The sequence below is a fragment of the Lontra canadensis genome, unplaced genomic scaffold (genome assembly GCF_010015895.1).
Source record: "Lontra canadensis isolate GAN:19392208 unplaced genomic scaffold, GSC_riverotter_1.0 scaffold1, whole genome shotgun sequence".
In the NCBI taxonomy this organism is placed as follows: domain Eukaryota; kingdom Metazoa; phylum Chordata; class Mammalia; order Carnivora; family Mustelidae; genus Lontra; species Lontra canadensis.
The window spans coordinates 77,946,500-77,968,825 of NW_022630995.1; the positions used below are offsets into that span (position 1 = coordinate 77,946,500).

The 22,326-nt window shown below is 32.1% G+C and overlaps 1 long non-coding RNA gene across 1 annotated transcript; it reads right to left on the minus strand.

Annotated features, from left to right (window-relative positions):
• Window positions 1–7,239: 7,239 nt before the first annotated feature.
• On the minus strand, window positions 7,240–15,191 carry LOC116875618. Its single transcript, XR_004384237.1, has 4 exons — window positions 15,067–15,191; window positions 12,539–12,661; window positions 11,827–11,871; window positions 7,240–7,323 (listed from the first exon to the last, which is right to left on the minus strand). It is a non-coding gene; the product is annotated as an uncharacterized LOC116875618 (long non-coding RNA).
• Between the last annotated feature and the right edge of the window lie 7,135 nt (window positions 15,192–22,326).

Here is a 22,326-nt window from a genome sequence, read left to right on the forward strand (position 1 = left end):
TCCATCTATTTTAGTAAAACAAATATTCTTTCTCAAATATATAACTTCTACCTTGGTTAACCCATTTACAAATAAAATTTGAAATATAAAAATATAAAATAGTTACTACACTGCGCTTAGGTCTTTTTTTAAATCAGTGTTTGCTAAATAAAAGGGGATGAAAGGAGATGAATCAAAAAATGGATGAATAAATTGATCTACTTTCTTTTTATTATTTATTAGATGTATTTTGTTTTTTGAGTAATTCCTAACATCCATGTAACACAGATCTCTATAAAGAAATTGAACACTTTTATTATACCAGAAAACCCCTTATGCTCCTTTTCAGTGAAACACTCTTCTTTCAACACCTAAGCAATCTCTGCTCTGATTTCTATTACTATAAATTAGTTTTGCTTCTTCTAGGACTTCATATAAATGGAATTACATAGTATATATAGGTTTATATCTGGTTTCATTCACTAATCATTTTCTCAGTGCAAGGCTTCTGAGGACCATGCATGTTCATGCAAGTATTACTAGCTCATTCTCTTCAAATATAGAGTCATATTTTATTTTATAATTAATGGGAAGTTTATATTTCTAGTTTTCTTTGTCTATGTCTTCCTCTGGTTCTTTAAGGATATTTAGAACGATTGTTTAAAGTATTTATCAGGTAGATTTACCATCAAGTCGTTCTTAAAGAAAGTTTCTGTTGTTTTAATTTCTCCATCAAATAGGACCAGGTTTCTTTGTATGCCTTGTGATATTTTTGTTGGAAGTTAGACATATGAATCTAATAATGTGTTTACTCTGAATATCAGACTCTTCCCCTTCCCAATGTTTTCTTTTTTGTTGTAAGCTGTCTCTGTGTAAAGATCAGTAAACATGAAGAGCAAGCTTAAGGTCTTTTTGGGTCTTTTCTAATTCTGCAACTTTCTCTGGACCTGCACAGTGACTTTTTAAATTCTCCTGGATATATGGCTGCTTTTCACCCACAAAAGTGGAGAAAAAGAAAAATGAAGACAAAATAAAAGACATAGGCCTTTAAATTCCCTGGAAATCATTTTGGCCAGATGGGGAGGAACTCTAATAATGTGGATGGGTGCAAAAACAATGGCTTCCCAATAATTGAGGATCTGAAACAGACTCCCAATATTTGAAATATGGAGTTCTATTTGCCTATCCCAACACCGGCACTTTTCAGTCTCCTCTTGAATCTGAGTCTCCTGGATTTAAATTCCTTAAAGACCCCAAATAAGCTTTTGGTTTGCTTTGACTTCTCAGTTTCCAGTTTCACACTTTTACATTCCTATTCAAAGAACTCTGTTCTACACATTGAGAAATTATCATTTGCATTAAATCAGAAGTGTGTGATTGGCATACATAAACTTAACTTTAGATTTTTCTCTTTTCTTTTTTAATTTTTTTAAGGATTTTATTTATTTATTTGACAGGCAGAGATCACAAGTAGGCAGGCGGGCAGAGAGAGAGAGGAAGGGAAGCAGGCTCCCTGCTGAGCAGAGAACCCAATGTGGGGCTCAATCCCAGTACCCTGGGATCATGACCTGAGCCGAAGGCAGAGGCCTTAACCTACTGAGCCACCCAGGCACCCCATATATTTTGCTCTTTTCTAAGTAGATAACTAATAATGGTGAATGAAAAGTGAAAGCACCACTGATTTTGAAGAACTCTAGAATGTATGATGGAATTTTTTTTTTTCCTGGTAAGTTGTTGTGTAATGAAATCCATTAGAAAAAATGTATATCTTTCCATTCATATATATATATATATATATATATATATATATATATATATATATTTTTTTTTTTTTTTAAGATTTTATTTATTTGAGAGAGAGGGACAGGGCAAGTCAGGAAAGGAACAGAGGAGAGGATAGGAATCTCAAGTAGATTCCTCACTGAGCATGGATTTTGGCTTAGGTCACAATCTCAAGGTCCTGGGATGGAGTGCCATGTGAGTTTCTGTACTCATAAAGAGGTCTGCTTGAGGATTCTATCCCTTCTTACCTCTCCCTTTGACCTCCCCCTTCAAAATAAATAAATAAATAAAATCTTAAAAAAAAAACACAACAAATCTTATTCATGGAAGATACTATCTGCTGTAATTATTTTAGGTATGATAGCTTATCAAAGTGGAATAGTATCTGATTTCAAGCCAAATGTGCCAAGTATAATATTATTTCACTATTGTACTTGTACTTCATATCAGTTTATTTTATTTTTATTTATTTTAGTATAAAGGAATTTATGAAATTTAAACACCTTAAATACTACTATATCAAACAGATGCAGCATTTACTTTACTTCATCTCCAAAAGAAATGCTAGGGTCATTATCAGATTTAAAATGGCAGAGTATGTTAGTCTAAGAGATAATTGATTTTAAGAATATTTCAAATGTCCAGCCTTGATGTCTAGAGAGTAATGGCCTCAATGAAATAGTCACAACATTTGAATTTTGTTTTATAACTCTGTGCTTCAAATATGAGCAAACTGATGCACTAGGCTCACAGAATAGCAAAATTAAGTTAGATGCCAAACATATGTGTTTGGGTATTTGTATGTTATGGGCTTTAAAAAGAAACATTGGAGGTGGCTTTATTTGGAATTACCTAAATTAGTGGCAAACTCTTTTCTCTTTGTTTTGACATGGGATAGCTTTAAAAAGTTCAAAATGCCATCTACAAAGACTATATGATTCTATTAACACTTGTCCCTTTAAATTCTATCTTTACAAAATATATGTCATGCTCCTCAGAACTTTTGCACTGTGTTATCACCTAGAGAAGTTTGTCAGTTATTCAAGATTATATTATGTAGCTCTGCAACTTTTCACAGAAATTTGTTACAAAGTTTCCTTCCCTTTTGTTTCATGTTAGGCAGAGTCACTTCCTTTGTACTGGTTTCCATGTCTTTCTGTAAGAGACATAGCCAAATAAAAGACTATTTTTGATATATTTATCTTATTAGGTATAAAAGACAGCTGGACATTAAGGTCTAATTCTCCTAGATATGCTTGAGCCTTCCAAAGAGTTTCCAGGAGCCAATCAGCCCAATTTATTCAAATTGGCATATGGATGTTGTTACATCATCATGCTCTTTGTGCACCTGGCTTGAGAAAAAAAAAAAAGAAAATCTACCAGGAATTTGAATTAAAAGGAATAGTCCTCATTTTACTTAAACTGCTGTGCTTACGAATATTATGTGTCTGGATGATTTACTTTGCTTTGCGTGAAACCTTTAAGGACTGTGGCAAATATACAGCAGAAAACAAAATGATATGGTATTTCTCATTTCAAAGCAAGGGTAAAGATACACTCACAGAACACAAACCTCAGTTGGTTCTGTTAGGAAAATAATATGTATTTTTAAAAGATAGACCGCTATTAGGTTCTACTGTGTCAATACAATGCCCCTTGTTATATATTTACCCAGTGGTTTTTAGTGAATTCAGAGAGAGAATCTTAACATTATGATCAATCAGGTCAATTACAGGGTTGGGGTGGGGTAAATGATACTATTATTTGCATGATAAACTCTCTTTCATTCCTTATACTGCTTCAAACCTGCACCTGCTTATGCAGCTGCAGAAAGAAAGAAAGAAAAAAAAAAAAAGAGCAGCAAAAAGCAGAGTCTTAGAAATATTATAGTGAATTACAATGACAGGATGGGGTTAAAAACAGCAAGATTTTAGGTTATGAAGTTTATTACACCTACCAGCTATTAATCTATATTTGCTTCTGCTCAATTTCCCTTTGCTAGAGATGTATGGAGGATATATTATAACAAATACAAAAACAGGTGTTTCATAATATGATAAAATGGAGTCTTTTCGAAAACTGTGTCCAGAAAAGTATCATAAACACATCTCCACACAGGTAAGCAGAACAAATGAGACTACTGAACCATCAGTAATGCACTTCTCAAACTGATAGGTGCTCTGTGAGACAAAGCTTTTAGTCCTGAGGAAAAGGGGCTGGTGATCTGTTGCTTAACATGTTTCAAACTGTAAAAGCCTTTTTAATTTTCAGACTTTTACTAAAATGGAGACTACATATATATTCTGTTTAAAAAGAATATGTTGCCACACATTACAGATCTCATTCTATCTCATGATTCATTACATTCTTAGTTCAAAAAATTTACATAGTTCAAAAAAAAAACACAACAAAACTAAGAGACTTTAAGTTGAATATTTAAAAAAATATGTGTGTGTTTTAGATAATATATTGTGTAAGTATATAATAAAAGTTACAAAATTTAAAAAGTTAAATAAGAGTGAGGCAATTCCATAATTACAAAATATTTCTAAATGTATAAATAATCAATTTCCTCTACCTCAATTACAATTGACACACACATACAATACCGAGTTCCAGCTAAGATGAATGAGTCCTTGGGATCAAACTTATCTTCTAGTCTTAACTATAAACTGAATGAAAAGCAGTGGTTTTCAGACATTGATAACAAAAACATAGGACTATAATCTTTCAGCAAATGGGGAGTAACAAGAGAGCCAGAAGATTCTCTTAACTCTTGCCTAGGGGTACTTTTTGTACTAATGTTCAGGAGGGGGAAACCCAATCAAAGCATTAGAGCTTGTTGAGTTAGAGAGATAGAAGTTGATGAATAAGGAGGAAGAAATGGCTGGAATTTACAGGTAAAGTAGCCAAGACAGGAATCAATAGTTGACCCTTGAATAACATGGAGGTTAGGGAAGCCAACTTCTGCATAGTTGCATAGTCCACATAAAATTTTTGACTCTCCAAAATCTTAACTCCTAGTGGTGTACTGTCAATTGGTAAAGCTTTACTAATAACATAAACAGTCAATTAAAACATATATATTATATTCTGTATTCTTACAATAAAGTAAGCTAGAGAGGAGAAAATGTTATTATGAAAACCACAAGAAAAAATACATTTATAGTCCTGTATTGTATTTATTGAAAACAACCTGAATGGACCCACACAGTTCAAACCCAAGTCATTTAAGAGTCAATTGTATACAAAGAAACAGCTTCAAAAATCTGCAAAGGAGTTCTCTTGATATATTTGCTGAATGATAAAATATACATGTACAGAACAAAGAATAACAAGGATGTTGGAAGCTGAAAAATGAAATGAACTCATATAGAATTGGACATTAATTTCAGTTCTAGCCATTTAGAATGATGATCTTCTTGGAACATCTGGAATATTCAGTATAGAACTGGGTAGGGTCACAATTTAGTAGTTGGACTAAAGTGTATTTCAATTAAAGACTACTCTAGACCTGTCCTAACAAAGCTTAAAAACAAGCTTTGCATTGTTAAAGTTCAAGCTTCAAAACACTTTAAAGGAGCATAGTAAAGGAACATTCAACAATATTAAATATGTGATGTCCTACATCTGATCAAAATTAAGAACCACGTGGAACTTCTACATATAAAAAGTACAATATTGAAATTAAAACAATTCTGAATGGAATTAATAGTTACCACAGAAGAAAGAATCAATCTACTCAATGACAAAGCAATAGGAACCACCAAAGTAAAGTACACACACAAAAAGTACTAATATAAAAAGAAAACAATAGAGATTCCATGACCAGTGGTGAAATAGTGAGCCATCTAGCAGATATATAATTATGGATCATAAAGGAAACAAAGACCTATAATAGGATAAGAACAAAGATAACCACACTAAGGCCCATTTAAAGAGTTTTGAGAATCTTAACCAGTCTCTGTCCCCAGCTTGCATGGAGCTGGATGCCAGGCTCAATCTCATGACCCCAAGATCATGACCTGGGCAGAAATCAAAAGTCAGACATTTAAACAACAGAACCACCAGGCACCTCCACATGAAGGCCCATTTAAATCATAGTGCTGGAATTAGTGGTAAAGAGAAAAATCATAGAAGCAGAGGAAAAAAAAATGAGAGCATATGTAAAGAAAAGACAATTATAAAAATTCTCTCTCTCCCTCTCCCCCTCTATCTGCTCTCTCTCTCTCTCTAAAATAAATAAATTGTAAAAAAAAAAACTATTTACTTCAAAATTTCCACTTGAATATTTATTGCAATTGTAGTCATAATCATCCCCAACTGAAAATAATTCAAAATTGTATTCAGTGGTAAATGGAAGAAAAAACTGATACATCCATAATTGAGATAACATCCTGTAATAAAAAGTAATGAATTAGGACACCTGGGCGGCACAGTCAGTTAAGCCCCTGCCTTCAGCTCAGGTCATGATCCCAGGGTCCTAGAATTGAGTCCCACGGCGGGCTCCTTTCTCTGCAGGGAACCTGCTTCTCTCTCTGCCTCTGCCTGTCACTCTGACCACTTGTGCTTTCTCTCTCTCATTATGACAAATAAGTGAATAAATAATATCTTAAAAAAAGTAATGAATTACTACTACACACAAACACAGATTTATCTCTAAAACACTATATTGTTTAAAATATGATGGACATGAAAGTGTTCATACTGAAATATTCTATTTCTATGAAAATTCAAAAAAAGGAAAAACTAATTTATAGTGACAGATATGATATCAATGATTACCTTTGTCTGAAAATTGACAGCAAAAAGTGATAGAGAAACTTTTTGGGGTGATAGAAATGACCTGTATCTTAATGTTATTTATATAGGAATATGTATTTCTTAAAAATCATCAAAATTATAAATTCCATTTCAATAAATTCAAGCAAAAATCTATAGTCAGAAAAGTGAACATTATGAGGAAGTATGTTGCGGTCATGTAACACAACTAAATATTTCTAGTATAAAATGGGATACTGTAATTAATCTGTTCACTTTGGCTGATAGAAACTGGTGGCCTACAAACTGCTAACTAGTACTACTTTTATATATTTTATTCCCATTTTAAAACACATGTTATTAATCAGAAGTGAAATTTGTTGGAGTGTCTGGTTGTCTCAGTCAGTAGAGCATATGATTTTCGATCTTGAAGCCATGCGTTTGTGCCCACATTGTCAGTAGAGTTAAAAAAAAAAAAAGACAATTTGTTGAATTTATAAATAATTGCCATAACTTATTATAAATTAATTCTAAGATATTCTAATTTGAATGATAAATGTCCATTCAGTACTTTTGAGCTACTCTAACAAAACACCAGAGCCTGAGTGAGTAGCTTTTTAATACAACAGAAATTTATTTCTCACAATTCTAGAACTGAGAAGTTAAAGATCAAGGCAAAGAAGTTAAAGATCAAAGCAGAGCTGGTGTCTGGTGAGAGCTTAGTTTCTGATACATAGATGACCATCTTCTTCCTGTGTCTTTACATGGCAGAAGGGGCTAGGGAGCTCTCCAGGCGGTCTTCTGTAACGACATTAAACCTATTCATGAGGGTCTCATACTTAGGACTTAATCATCTCTCAAAGTCCCTATATTCAGTAATGTCACATGGAGAATTGATTTCAACATACAAATGGGGGTTATAAAAATTCAGTTGCTAACAACACGTAAATATTGTCACTAATTATGCCAATACTTACTCATCCTCTTGTTCTCATTTTTGTTGTTGCTCCTGAACAGTTTGATCCATTTCTATTTAATTTTTCTTGGTCTGCCTCTTATCATCTCTTTGTAAGTAGTAGCATGTGTTAGCATTACATCAATCCCTATTCTCTGTAGTCTCCGGGTTTGTCTGCTCTAATCTGAGAACTGCAAAGCACGCTGGGCACGCAGGATTCTATAAACCCCTGTGCTAAGAGATTTGAACAAACCCTAGCATGCCTTCCAACTGTTTCAGATGGAGTCATTAGGAGGATCCCACTCTCCTTTAAAACTTGGCTTGAGAAAGCTCAAGTCTGCCAAAAGAATTTGCTACTTGTTCCAGCTAAGAACTCCCTGTCCTAGAGCATTTATTTTTTAAAAAGCTTCCTCTGTTCTTTTGATAAATATATGTATGTATCTCCTATAACCCAGGAGTATCTTTCTCAAGGACCTGGAAGCCATGCCTTTGAAATTTCTTTCAGAAAGGATAAGGACTCTGTCTCCCAAACTTTATTGCAGAATAAAATTCTACCTTCAATACTGCCAGGTAGCAGACCCAGCTATCTGAATGGCTTTTACACTGACCAAGCCTTCATAATTTTTCACTTCCCTGACCAGACTAAGCCTCCACTTGTCTCTTCTCTAATCCCTCATTATCCCATAAAGCACCCAGACATCTTTGCACAAATCTGAGTCAGTCACAAAACTTTCCCCTATTGCCAGTAGTTGTAGAATAAAATATGTTTCCATTATTTTAGTTAATGTCCAGCTTCATCTTTGACCAACTAGAGTTAAAATGATGATGTAACACAGTAAGTTAAACATACAAATGTTTCTTCAAAGTGGACTAATAAGTCAATACTATCATGGACACCATCATCAAAATTATTCCTATTTCTAACTTTAAATTGTATTTATAATGAGTAGTTTACTCAAATCAGTAAAGAAAATAAAATCAAGTTTTATTAAAGTTTATAACCTTCAAAATTCACTTTATTGAAAATTCATTCAATAAATTGTTATTGAACATTTTTTAAAAATTGAGTTAATATGTATAATACGGTTCTTCCTGATTGTAAGCATTTAAGAATATTGGTTGACTTTAAATCATTTCTTATTTGCTAGAATCCAGTAAAGGTAAACATGACTTCATTAGAGAAGAGAAAAAGAATAAATAAAACATTCCTGAAAATCACAAATAGCAATGCATTGTATATTATTTAAAAGGCAACTTTAGAATCATATTACTATTCTTAGAAATTGTATGATGTACATGAATTGTTTCATAAATTATAAGAAATAGTAACTAAAAATAGGAATAAAATGATGACAATTGTTTTTACAAATTTTAGCAAACACAAAATTCTTTAGGAATTTTTAGAACTATTAAAAATTATCCCAAGGTTTCAAAGCAATCAGAGATAACTAGTCTTCCTCTTTGCTATTTTGCATTTCATTCTAAATCTTAAACTTCTCCTAAGTTTATTATTATCTTAAACTTCTCCTAAGTTTATTATCTTTTAAATATTTTCTATATTTGCATATGTTTCATTTTAAAATGAGCTTAAGCAGGTTAGATTATCAATTTAGAATTTTTGCAGTAAATAACAATCTAGATTTACTTTTTTTAACCTCAAATGAGAATGCCTTTCATCTTCGTCACTGAAAATAGATGATAGATAGATGATAGATAGATGATAGACAGATGGATATTGTGTATGAAGGGCAATCAATTATTATCGGAGAAAAATAACCTAGGTATAGTGATTAAAATAAAACATTTCTGAAGATAGAAATTATAATTGCTTTACTGAACTTAAGCTGCACTTTATACTCTGAATAAATTAGGCCATTATTATTCTATGTTCAAATTCCTAAGGGTATCTTGCCTTTGGTTTGTATCTATTTAATTCAGATCAGTTAGTGAACACCTTTGGTTAATGTCATGATATTTCCATTATAAAATTCAAACTCTCCTGAAAGAAGTGTGTCAAGTTGCTACCCTTCAGTGAAGGTGCATTCCATTAAAGACTCTCTGCTTTTGGAGATTCTTTAGAATGTGTTTTAAGAGGAGAAGTTATTAAGAAACACTGTACAAATGTGCAATTGATTCATTGAATCTATTTCTTGCTAACATGTGCTATTTTTGTACATTTATCGTTTCTAATAAAGTCTTTCATATTTTTTTTTCTTTTTCTTCATTTCACTTGTCCTGTTCTAATCCATTTTCTTGCACTCTCATATCCAATGTATTTACCTGTCACACTTTTATTGTTTTCCAATGTGAATCCTACAAAGAAGAGCTTTTTCAGTTGAATAGAGCTCACAGCATTCATTATAGCCAATCAATTGTGCAAGTGGTTAATGAATAATCAGAATATGGGAAAAATTATCAAAATAGAAAAGAGTAATAAATATAAATGAGACAGGACTAATCATTCCTTGAATATTGCCTGGATAATACTACTTTTGATTTCATACAAAATGAAAATTACAAAACATTTATCAATTTGTTTTATCCTGAATGCAAATGTCAGATCATATAGGATATTCTTGGGGATACAGAACATAGAAAATACTAGGTGAAGATGGCCTGTATAAAGTTGAAGTCCTAAATTTAGAGTGAAGTCATAAGGATTTGGGGCTTTAAACATTTCAGAAATCACATTGAGAAGCTTTCAAACACTGTTGTGCTTGAAAGTTTATTTTTTCTTAGTTTACCAAATTCATGGGCAAGAATCCCACTGAGAACAAAAGTATTATTATTCATTAGTTCATTTTGTTGACCTTGAGATGTCAGCATCATGTGTATAGCTAGCAATATTGTAGGTAAATAAAAGAAAAAAGCAGACAGAGAAAGTAAGTAAAATGCATAAGTAGGAAGAAATGCTAAGAAAAATGTTCTTTTCTAGAAGCTTGAAGTAAAGATTAGATTATAGTTTGCAGCATCAAGGGCACATAGGAATGGCATGCAATGATCATGATTTATGGAAGTATTTTGGAAGGTGGAAAATCAATATATATTCTAAGAGTTCTGTTTTGCCCAGATTAATCTGAACTGCTCTCTCTCTTTTCATATCACACTGGCTTAATTGTGATAGTGATTTTAAAGTATATTCACATACACCCACAATCATACGTACACATATATATCAGAATGCTTTATTCTAATTAAAATACACATTTATGAATTAAATATATGAATTCATGAATTAAATATAAAAATCACTTTCAGAATACTCACATTTAGAGTTTTGAAATTTGAATAGGTTAATTGAGTGTTTGGTTGTGGAAATTTTAAGAATTAAAATTAACAAATCACTAGTCTATGTTTAAAATGCTCTGGATTGTTAGGCAAAATATAACTCCAATTCTGACTTCTTATATTTAAGTGAACCCTCCATTTTTTTGTAGGACTTAGCAAAATTTATTAATGAGACAGTAAGGTGTTCATGAATTACCTGTTAGCCCCAAATACATAGGCAAGAGTGCCAGGATTTGGGGATGGTATCTACACTCATTTTGATAGAGTCAAACCAAGAAAGAAAGACAGGTGGTAAACTAACTGATCCTAATGCACATCTATTACCAGCCATGTTCATCTGGGGATGTGGACAGAACATTAAATTCTTATTTTAACATTTTAACATTTAACATAGATATATATACACACATACATATATATAGAATATAAAACAAGTCAGTTATTGGGAGAGTAAAATACAATAAGAAATCTGTCTTACTTAAACAAAGAAAATGTTGAGAACCCCCCCACGTAAAATACAAATAGATGATAGAAAGACAGACAGATTGATTGATTTATAAACTGCTTGTATGGTGTTTTCAGTTTGGGCTTTAGACAATAGTGACCTTGGTCATCCCCTGAGTGTTATAGTCAACCTCTTCATTGAGTTGTTGACAATATTGTTTTATCTAAACAAAATATATATTTGTATTTTGTATAACACATAAGTGTTTCCTAAATTAAATATATATGGCAAAAAAGTGAAGCAGAAGCAGGTTATGTGACTGTGTTTGTTGTTATGAGATGGTGAGGCCTAAAAGGACTCTTTGGGTAAAATTAAAGTTTGTTTAGAAATTAAAGTTAATTTTTTAAAACGTTCCTTCCAAGAGCTTTTTATTACTAAGTCAAGCATATCTTATACATTATTAAGGAGCTAAAATTGTTACATACTGCTCAGCTATCTTAGCATGAGTTTAAAATCAAGTCTAAGAAGTTTGTTGGCATGAGAAATTTATTATTTTTATCCTTAGAACCTATACATTTGGATGCTAAGTTGAACTTGTCATATTTCCAAAACTTACATGAATATAAAATGTCCTTAAAATAAGCAGTGCTTTAATATTTTCCTAGAAATACAAAAAAATACCTATTTTGGTGATTTTATTATGAATACCTATTCATTTTATAATACAAAATGCATGTGAAAATAATTATTGAGCAAAAATGTATAATATAAACATCTGTCAATAATCACTTCTTATAATTCAGAAACTGATATTTTACTACTTCCATTAAAATACAAAATGAAACAATCACCGTGTTTAGTTAATCCTCTGGTTACAAGTATAATCTTTAATGGACTCTATTGGTTATTACAAATATAATAGATGAATATTATAGATAGGTGTATGTTGATAAAGATATATAAATAGTAAATGCAGAAGTAACAAATTATTATTATTATTAAAGAAATAACTAATTGTTTATTCAAATATGAATAAGAGTTAGAATTTAAATAAATCTAAATGGCTGTTATGAAATACATCTGCATGTATCATACAAAGCAGTAAATGAGCAAAATGTCTTGTTAAACTATTTCTTTTTCTCCCAGACTGTGTGAAATCATTAAATAATAGAAAAAAGAAATGATAGAGTGAATCATTTCATGACATTTGCAAGACAAATTCTGAATGTATCCCTCAGCAGGGTGTAGCTTAGATCTGATATGTCATATATCAGCATTTTATGCTCCTTAAAAATTTTAAAGAACTTAACTGCCTTTCCATTAGTAACTTGCACTTTCACTGGAAATGTTTTGAATTCTCTTCTCTTTGTGTTTCAACCTCCTTGCATCCACACCTAAACACTTAAATAAGTCATATCACTTGCAGTTGATCATTCAAAAGTCTCTACCTTCTTAAAAAAAGAAATGTTAACTCAAATTTATATAATAAGATCTCTATACATTTCCAAATATTAGTTATCTCTTTAACAATGATAAATTCTTAAAATACCAGCAACTATGAAATTTAGTTGAGTGGATTACAACTTTGGTTTCCTTCCAGTCAAATGGGGAGCCCCTACTTCCTCAGGTTGGGAGGGGGAGTTTTTGACCCTACAAGGTTTGTACAGTAACCATCATGGCAGCCTTTCTCCATGGTTGGGGAGGGGCTTGGTTGCTGCAATGCAAATACATTACAGTGAGTCTAGGACTTGCCCTGGGGCAGAAGTGGAAGAGGAGAACATATGCTTTGCATTTATGGCTCTTGTTCTGTCAGCTTCAAGGTCTTGGAAGCCAGAAGGTCAGGTTGTAGTGCCCCCTGTCCCCAAACCCAGGGTTTTAATTTATTTAATTGATTTATTTCTTAAATTTAATTTAATCTAATTTATTTGTCATAGTCCTTGCCTCCAGCTCATGTCTCTATCATTCCCCTTCAAGGACTTGAGACTCTGCCTCCCAGCATTCCTTCTCCTCTGATCTAGCTTCTCAGATCTAGAAAAGAGGTTTTATTTTTTTTTAATTTTTTAAAATATTATTTATTTCTTTATTTGACAGAAAGAGGGAACACAAGCAGGGGGAGTGGGAGAGGAAGAAGCAGGCTTCCCGCTGAGCAGAGAGCCTGATGCAGGGTTTGATTCTAGGACCCTAGAATCATGACCTGAGCCGAAGGCAGATGCTTAATGACTGAGCCATGCAGGCACCCCAAAAGAGAAGGTTTAAATAGAAGGTTGAGATTGAAATATTTGTATGTGCATTATTTAAAATTCATATTCTAAAAAAATTAGAATGAATGTATGAATAAATAAATAAAACATATTCCACTGCAGAATCCATCATGGGCATATTATCCTTCATAATGGAACACACTGTAGGTATAGGTTCTAAAACATTGCAAATCAATAAATACCAGTTTTTCATCTTCATTCGTGAATAATACCTCATCTAAGTAGAAAATTCACTGGTGGCAGGCTTCCCCCCCCATTTTATTCCACTGTCTTCTGATGTGTATTGTTGCATGAGAGGTATCAGAGCAAACTAATTTTTTGTTTCTTTGTTCTTGGTGTTAACTTGTGCTTTACCTGTCTGGGAGCTTTTCCAGATTTTCCCTTCCATCTTAGAGTTCAACATTTTTACCAGTATTTCCGCTCAACCCTGCTGAAATGAAACTAAATTAGCCTTTTTAATCTTCTGACTCAAAATCTCTTTAAGTTCAATACAATTTTTTATACTATTTTTGTGAAGTCCCTTGTTTTCCAGCAGCTTTTCCATATTTCTGAATGTTCGTCACTTGCATTTTAAGTTTATGCAGTGTTCTTCAACTTTCCTATCTTTTCTTTCTTTTGTTATTCCCATTTCTTTGTATTTTGTAGTGTTCATTCCACTTTGTCTTTCAGGACACTAATGTGGGTCATAATATTAACATCTACTGGAACAATTACATATAGATATCTTACATTTTAAAGGTATATTTCTATTCCACAAATATTTGTTCTAATTTAGAACTTGAAGTGCTCAACTCTTTCCCCATTTTCTCCTCCTCCTACTCGTCCTACTCTCTCTTTTTTTTTTTTACACTTAAGTATGCTATTTATTTTCCTTCTTTTTTTTTTTTCCCCCAGTTAAGTGTATGTCACTTTTTTTTTTTCAAGGTTTTATTTATATTCCAGTTAGTTAACATATAGTGTAGTATTGGTCAGGAGAATTTAGCAATTCATCACTAACCAACAACACCCAGTGCTCATCACAAGTACCCTCTTTAATCCCTATCACCCATTTAATACAACACCCACCTACCTCCTCTATAGCAACCCTGTTTCTTCTCTATAGTTAAGAGTCTGTTTTATCTCTCTCTTTCCTCCCAATGTTCATTTGTTTTGCTTCTTAAATTTCACATAGAAGTGAAATTATATGTCATTTGTCTTTCTCTGACTTACTTCGTTTAGCATTATACTCTCTAGCTCCACCCATGTCTTACAAATGACAAGATTCATTCTTTCTTATAGTTGAGTAATACTCCATTACACACACACACACACACACACACACACACACACACCACCACCACCTCTTTATCCATTCATCAGTAAATGGACATTTGAGCTCTTTTCATAAGTTGGCTATTGTTCATAATACTGCTATAAACATTGGGGTGTGTCTGCCCCTTCAAATCTGTATTTTTGTAGCCTTTCTTCCTCCTTTTTTTTTTTTCCTTAATCTTTCTCCTCCTTGTTTTCCTTCTCTTTCCTCCTTCTGTTACTCAATTTGTTACCTGTCTCCTCTGAAGCTTATTCTACTAACAATGACTTTTTTTTTTTTTTACCATTTTGATTAATTTCCTTTATGTGGCTCCTAGGTCATCCATCTCAGTTTTAAAGCTGTTTTCTTTGTGCATACTCAAACATAGTTTGTGCTGGCTGGCAGATAAAGATTTTGGTCTTCAGAAGTGTAGCCTCTGTTCCATCAAGCCAGCAATGAGCCAGGCTGTGTTCTTTAGTGCTCTCCAGGTGTTCAACTGCCAGAATTAGAGCTCTATTCCCTCTCTCTCTATGGGTCCCCAGAATGCCAAATGCCAAGGTCACACTCACCAGGTGTTTTTTGCCAGAAAACAACTATTACTAATGGAATACGGAAGTGAGGGCAGGAACATGTATTCAAAATAAAGAAAGCAGCTTTCTGACAGCATAATTTTAGAATTATTCGGTATCTTGTATACACATAGCACCTTAATTTTATTGATAACATTAACTGTAGGAATATTTATTAAACTCCTAATATGTGCCAGTTGTACAGAATACATTGGAATTGAGGCTTTTATAACTAGAAATAGGCAAATGGAAATAGTGCTTTATGCATAGTTATTGCTTCACAAAAAATATTAAAAAGAGATGTATTAAAAGTCAGTGATTCAATGATATTGTTGTGGATGTTGCTGTGCTCTTTTTTTCCTGTGTGAAGAGGTAAAAAAATACAATAATTATCAGCACAGTATTGTGCCTGTAGTGATTCAAATTAAGATGCCAGCACTTTTATTTTTCTTTGTTTTTGTACTGTTACTGAAAATGTCAACATAGTAGAAAAGGAAAAACGAGTCTTGTTATAATTATGAAAATAGTTTTGACTTGGTGAACCCCCTTAAATGTCTTCCCTAAAAAAGGGAACTCCAAGTATCTGTGAACCACATGTTAGGAATCAATGTCCTCAGAAATCTTAGGTAACATCAAATATTGGCACCAAGTTAGGGTGAGAGATGGTTTGTGGAAAGGAAGGAAAACCAAACAAAACAAAAAAGCAACCAAACCAAACCAAACAAGATAAAACCAAATAAAAAGGAAGTTGAAAGCTTCTGACACATTTCTCTGACTCTCAATTTTGTTCTTATTAATTAATGCTGGATAATTTGTAATACATTGCAAATATGAATATTTATCACAAGCATGTTTTACTGATTTTTTGCACTTTAATGGATTCCTTTCTAAGATCTATAATTCCTAGACTTCAAATTTTATTTAAATATATACTTTCTTTGACTCCATTAGTCTCCTTAAGGAAAACTACTTTCACAAATTATTTATGCTGTAAGAATAACTGCGAAGAAGAGTTAAATCATTGAGATCTTAACTTTTTAACCCCCCTCCCCCCAAAAAAGCAAACAGTATGCACCATGTTTAGTCTAAATAAATCTTTTCATGGGGTGCCTCGGTGGCTCAGTTAAGTCTCCCATTCTTGATTTCTGGTCAAGTCATGTTCTCAGGGCCCTGAGACCAAGCCCTGCATTGGGCTCCCTGCTCAGTAAGGAATCTACTTCTCCCTCTCTTTTTGCCTCTCCCCCACCACTTGTGTTCTCTCTCACACTCTCTCTCTCTCAAATAAAATCTTGAAGAAAAAAAATTGAGACCCAACCTCATACTGACTGGAAGTATCTCATTTAAATATAGACATAGATAGATTTAAAGGAATGGGATGGAGAAATATATTCCACACAAGTATTAACATCCAGAAAATAATTTAAAGGGAAATTAAATAATAATATAGAGTCAATTCTACAGGAAGTTAAAAAAATCCTAAATGTGTATTTACCTAACAACAGAGTTTTGAAATATACTAGGATAAAATATACACATTTAAAAAATGAAAATAGAAAAATCTAAAAGTGTATTTGGAAACATCAGTACTTCTCTCAAAAACTGATAGAATAAGTAGGTAGAATATCAGACAATTTGGTCAAATTGACATTAATAAAATATCTCACATAACAGCAGAACATATTCTTCTTAAATCTGCAAGAAACAATAACCATGGTAGACCATATTTTATATCATAAAATAACTTCTAACAAATTTAAAAGAAGAACAATTATACAGAGTATGTTCTTGGATCCTAAATGAGTAATCGTGGACATTAAAAACAAAGATATTTGAAAAACTAACTCAAAATTATATGTACACTTATGCTCATTGAAGTATTATTTATAATAGCCAAGATAGGGAAGTGACCTAAGTGTCCATATGTATGAATCGATAAAGAAACTGTATGTTATTTAACCATAAAAAAATCAAATCTTGCCATTTATAACAACCTGGATGGACCTTAAGAGCATTATGCTAAGAGACAGGGAATAAGATAGGAAAAGATAAATATTGTATGATCTCACTTATGTGCAGAATCTGATAATAAAACAAAACAAACAAACAAACAAAAAGCTAGTAGATATAGAAAACAGATTGGTGGTTACCAGACACAAGGGATAGGAGACATGAGTATAATTAAAAAGATATCTGGGAAATTTCCAGATAATTGGGAAAAAATTCACATCAACATAACCCATATGTTGAGGACAAAGTCTAAGAGAAATTCAAAATATTTTCAAATGAATAAAGGTAAAAACAAAATATATCAAAATGTGTCAATATAGCCACAGTATTGCTTAGAGGGAAATTTATGTCATTAAAAACTTGCATTGGAAAAGCAAGATCTAAAATCAAGTAATCTAAAAGTCCACCATAAGAAACTAGGGAAAGGAGAACAAGTTAAATACGAAGCAAGTTGAATAAGGAAATAATAATTAAAAAAAAAAAAAAAACAGAGTAGAAATCAATAACATTGGGAAAACCACAACAAAACAGAAGACAGGTCTTTGAAAATATCAGTATTATTGATAAGCCTCTAGTAATGCTGAACAAAAAAAGAAAAAGAAAAACACAGAATAAAAAAATTATCAATATGAAAAGTGGAAGAAATGACATTATTGATCATATGGTATTTATACAAAAAAATCTTATGTCAATAAATTTGACCACTTATATAAAATAGGCAATTTCTTGAAAACCTCGAACTACCAAAACTCAATCAAGATGAAATACATAATTTAATAATTCTATACTTACTAAATAAATTGATTTTTGTTTTTTTGGTTAAAAAACCTTCTAAAAAAGAAAACTCCAGGGCCAGAAAGTTTCACTTTACATTTGAATAAAATTTAAGGAAAAAATTAGTACCAATACTTCATAATATGTTCCAGAAAATAAACAAAAGAGGGAATACTTCCTACATATTTCTATGAGGCCAGAATAATACTAATACCAAGCAGATACAGATAAACTATATACTAATATCTTTCATTAATACACACACACAGTGTTTGAGCCTGCAAATGCATTCTCAACAGGGTAAAATGATGATTATAGAAAATGAATCTAACAGCATGATTTAAAAAATGATAGGTGAGATGGATGGATGGATAGATAAATTGGTAGGTTGGTATATAGATTAGATGATAAATGATACATACATACATACATACATACATGCATTCATATATAGACAGAATTTAAGCTCACTGAGAGAGGTGGGGAAAAAGACTTGACCCATGTATTTTGGAAAACTTGTGTGTGTGTGTGTGTGTGTGTGTATGTAAACTCTAATGTTAAATACAAAAGAAATGTATGTAAACACTATACTCTAGTTAGTGAATTTCTTTAGCACAGGGATACAGATTAATACAGCAGCCCCCTTATCCAGGATTTTGCTTCCCACAGTTTTAGTTACCCATGGTTAAGTGTGATCTGGAAGCAGATAATCCGCTTTCTGAATATCATCAGAAAGTCAACAGTAGCCTAACACATCACAATGTGTATGCCATTCCCCTCATTTCCTCTCAACATACAGGCATTTTATCATCTCATATCATCACAAGATGAAGGTTGAACAGAATACAATAAGGTATTTTGAGACAGATAGAGACCACATTTACATAACTTTTATTATGATATATTGTTATATTTGTTCTATTATTAGAGATTATTGTTAATCTTTTACTTGGCCTAATTTGTAAATTTTATCATAGCCATGTATGTATTGGAAAAAAAAAAAACAACAACAACATTGTATATATAGGGTTTGGTTCTATCTGAAGTTTAGACATCCACTGGGGGTCTTGGAACATATACCCACAGATAATGGGGGACTCCTATAACTCTGAAACTGCTTTTAATTTATGTAGTCTCTAAATTTGGTTTCAGAGTCAAATGAAATGATCTTCCACCTTATTCACAGCTTTAATAAAATATAAATCAATAATCACATTTGGCACATTAATTTTAAGATATTTCTTGAAAATTGATTTTTGGCTAATGGAGAGAAGGAAAGAACAACCTGATTTAGATGTAATATAGTTAGGCTTCCTCAATTACTATTCAAAGAAATTCCAGGCCTTGATACGGAGTGTTGTCAAACCTTCTGCTTGACAGCAATTTTAGAAGCTGCTGACAAGTCACAGGGTAATGAGCTTTTCCTAAACCTCATCTTATACTAATGTCATTGAATTAGCTATAGAAAGATCAGTGTTTATGTGTGTATTTGACTTGAAATTGACCCTCAATCCTGAGAAATATAGCCTATTATTAAAACAAAATTGACAAACAGGAAAATAATATGTGAGATAATATTATTTTTTATTGCTTAAAACTAAAGCACAAGATGATACAAGATGAATAGCAAACAATGTGAGTATGGAGAATGACACAAGATGCATAGCAAATAGTGTGAGTAATAGAATCAAATTACACACATATAAAATGAAAGAGATGAGGGATTTTTTTTTCCTTTATAATGATATAACTAATCATATTTACTACAAACCTACAGCAATCATTCTTAAAACACACTTCTAATTTAAGAATATGTGCTACACAGACTTTATGGTGCCATCAAAATCTTTCTGTTATAAGCCTGTTTCCTCATCCTCAACCCTAATTGTTTTGACAAGGTTAAGGGAAAGATCAATAACTTCTAGGAAGAGATAACTGATATTTAACTGAGAATATTTTTCCACATTAAACACCAGAATTGTGGTTCACCATAATAATAATGCATATATATATATATACACACACACACACACACACACACACACACACACATATATATACATATATATATATATATATATATATATATATATATATGCAGTTTAACTGGAGAAAAACTAAACAACCAAGAAATTGTGGAAAAATATGTTTTCCCCCTAAATCATAAAAGAAACAGCTCCAAGTAATATCTAAAAGAAAACCAGATATAAAATGAATTATCGAATAAAAGCCAAATCTAAAAAAGGTTAAATAAAATCATAGTAAATGATTACTTTATTTGGAACTGTGGATAATCTCATCAGCCTTTTATCTGTATATCAAAACACAGGCTTTATTAACATATATGACCATTTCTAGAACCTGATTTCATCTCAGCTTCTCATTTAGTGATCACAATGTATTATGTATGTATGTGTGCTTGGTTACAAGTAATAATTTGACAAAAGGAAATTACTAATACTTCAATGATGAATAAATGTCACTTTCACTAAGAAATACACAACTAATGAAGAAAATGTATTATTGGTTCTCATATTCAGAAATTAAGCAGAAGATTGGAAAGCTTGCCATAAATATACATAAATATGTGGTATTATAGAACACATTTTTATTATTATCTAACATAAAATATTTTACTATCTTTCATATTGTTAAATGTGCAATAAAGAGAAAGTCAATATTCCTTTTACCACTTGGTCTACTTTTATGTTAGTTTTAATTTTATTGAGATATCCATCGGCAGGATTTTTAACACTCTAATAACTCACTTCTGTATATAAGAAAGGTTATGGAGAGAGAGAAAGCTAAGAAATACTTGACTTTTGGGTTGTTTCAAAGTCATCACCTCCAAATCTAAAACAAAGAAAAAATAGCTACCCAGACATTGCACTTCTTGGTTGTTCAAATAAATCAGGTTTTTCAAATAAGTCAGGTTGAGGCAGAGGGAGGTTGAGATGTAATAATACACTGAGATAGGGCTTTCACATGCATGCAGAGATACAATTCCTTTTACTGTTTCTGACTTAGAATTATCTATTTATTTTAAAAATAATATTGTCAGACACATGGAAAAATTCACATACTTTAAATTTGGAGTGGGAGAGACTGCCTTGATTTCCAATCCTTCATATTCATGCATGAAGATAAATAAGAAAAAGGGTAAAAAGTACAGTACAGACTTATGTCAGATACCTGTGCACGAAGTTCTTTTTGAAACAAATACATCCAAGCAATTGGAACTTCTAATGAATTTGAAATGATAAATCATTTCATATATGGAGATATAGTTACTTCAGATTTCCATCATCAATGAATATATGTATATATATATATATCATATATATATATACATATAGATGATATATGTATAATATATATGATATATAGATATAGATAGATATACCAACACTCATAGAGTTAATTTTTATTTGATGGTTTTATTATGAGTGTGTAGACTTAATAAAGAAATTCCATTTGCCTGTGAGTTGCACAAAGCAGAAAAAGAGTGAGGGATCAGAGCTTTTCTTCCTATTGCCCCATTTTTAATGAATTTCCCGAAGCTTTGCTGGCTGCTGTAGCAAGCTACCAAAAAATATATCATGACTGAAACATTGCACAAGTACATGTGTCATTTATTACAAATCCAATAGAGGTTTTCTTGGATGGTTCTAACTCAAGAGGTGATGGAGAGACACAGGATCCTCCATCCTCATGGTGCTATCACTCTTGTCTTTGGACATAGAGGGACATGTGTCTCTGTCCTGCTCACATTTCTTCAGCTGGAACTATGCCTAAATTCTAGTTAGAGAGGAAGAGAATAGGAAGGAAGATGAAAGGCTTGTGATAGATGAGTGACTCCCTTTATAAAATCCATGGCATTTTCTCCTAGTAACTGTCCCTTATATCCTTGGGCCAAGTATGTGGGTTTTCTTGTTTGTTTGTTTATGACATAATTGTAAATAATTGTAAAGGAGGTTGAGAAATATATTTTTGTTTATTTTTTGTTATGCATACTGTCAACCTAAATTAAGCTGGAGTTTATGTTCCATGGACAGATGAGATTGATGCATGCTACATATTATAAAGTTAGGCATGTTCCTTTCTGTTACTACTGATGTCAACAGTACTTTACTGTACCTCCGACCAATGGTGCTACTCTATATTCATGAGCAGTCAACAATTATGATTTCCTAACCTATTTATTATTTACATAA